Below are 1,977 nucleotides of genomic sequence, written 5' to 3'. Positions count from 1 at the left end.
TACTGAATCTGCCTTTGAGTTCTATGCCTTTCCCAAAATCTTTCTCATGAAGGTCATAAAAGGTATCCATGTAATTAAATCCATTGAGTATGTTTTAAGCATCACCTCATTAAAATACACAGAAGTATTTGACACTGCTGACCACACCCTCATTGAAAAAATCACTTCCCTTGCCTGTTGTGATCCAACATTTCCTTTTGTAGGACCTTTCTTCTTCTCTTCTATACTCTGATACTAGGTAATTGAACTAATTTCAAGTACAACCCCTGTGTGGAAGACTCAGTGATTTACCTCTCAAGTCCAGACTTCTCCAAGCACTAAACGTGCCAGCTTGACATCTCCTCTTATATGCTTCAAAAATACCTCAAACTCAATATGTCTCAAACCAAACTCTTGATTTTTCTGTCCACTAACTCTGGTCTTCTTTCACAGTTACCAGATAATTAAAAGACAGCAGACTCGCAGGAATCCAAGAGTCATCCTTGACACTCCCTTTTCCCTTATAGGGAAGAACATGCAGTTCTTCAATCATTCTATACATTTTGCTTCCTTAACGTGAGCCTAATTCACCCATTGACCCACTACTCATCTCCACTCATCTACTGTATCTCTTATTTGGACAGCAGCAACAGCCTGCTGCCTACCTTTGCTTGCTTTGGCTACCTTTAAAGCAGTTCTCACATTATAGGTCATCTTCAGAAAAATTCTAACCATGTTATTCTTTATTCTCAGCATAAACTCTTTAATATAAGCTATTGGGCTTTATTAAGCAGCCTATTCCATATCAGTCTCTCAAGATGTATTTGATAATATGCTCCCTAATTAAGTCTAATTCAAGACTAATTTTCTCATTCCAGAGGTTTTTCCCCCTGAAATGAGTATAAATTTAACAGGACATAAGTAAAGAAAAACTAAGCCCTAATGCCACCTCTGGATCTTTCTAGATAAAGTGATTTTATGTCCCATTTTCTCAGCATAGTATTTATTTATGTCTATTTTATCATGACTTATAAGAGGATAGTTTGTTCTGAAAGTGCCTTTCAAGTTCTTAGCACAATCTTGAAAATAGATGCTTTATGAATTAGAAGAAATATTGAAATATGGATTATAAATATATTACTTTTTCAGAAATGGCTACGGAGAGAAACTACATAAACAAGGTAGGAGGAATTTAGAGCATGACATTATGAAAAACAAAGAAGAGCTAGAGATCCAAATGTTTTACCTAAGACTCAGAAAATCTTCATTGTCCATATGAAAGAATGAAGGAAAATGTAGCTACGGATAATGAAGCTTAGTAGATAAAAGGGGGTTTTGAATGTGACAAATTGAGTTTAATTTATTGGAATATTAGGAGCTTTTTTGATGAGCAATTTCAATATATTTACACTTTTTCAGAAATGGCTACAGAGAGAAACTACATAAACAAGGTAGGAGGAATTTAGAGCATGACATTATGAAAAACAAAGAAGAGCTAGAGATCCAAATGTTTTACCAAAGACTGAGAAAATCTTCATTGTCCATATGAAAGAATGAAGGAAAATGTAGCTACGGATAATGAAGCTTAGTAGATAAAAGGGGGTGTTGAATGTGACAAATTGAGTTTAATTTATTGGAATATTAGGAGCTTTTTTGATGAGCAATTTCAATATATTTACACTTTATTATGTTCTAGCTCATTTAAATAGTTTTTTTTGTGGTCATTCATTTAAGAAATGTACATTTACCAGATTCAAGGCACATTTCAAAATTCTAATGGAAATTTTGTTATTCATTAGATTATTAAGGACAGTTTATTATTTCTTTGACAAACAGTAAAGGACTTTATACTGTAGAAGAAAAGTAAATATGTTTTTAAAAAGAAACTTACAGTTGAGAATGCTTAGATATTCCCTCCATAGTTTCTTTTACACAATTATTCCACAATCTTAGGATCCAATTTGATTGCATAAGTTGATATTTTATAACCATCCAAAA

The sequence above is a fragment of the Propithecus coquereli genome, unplaced genomic scaffold (genome assembly GCF_000956105.1).
Source record: "Propithecus coquereli isolate 6110/MARCELLA unplaced genomic scaffold, Pcoq_1.0 Scaffold91, whole genome shotgun sequence".
NCBI lineage: Eukaryota > Metazoa > Chordata > Mammalia > Primates > Indriidae > Propithecus > Propithecus coquereli.
Note: the sequence above shows the minus strand (reverse complement) of the source record.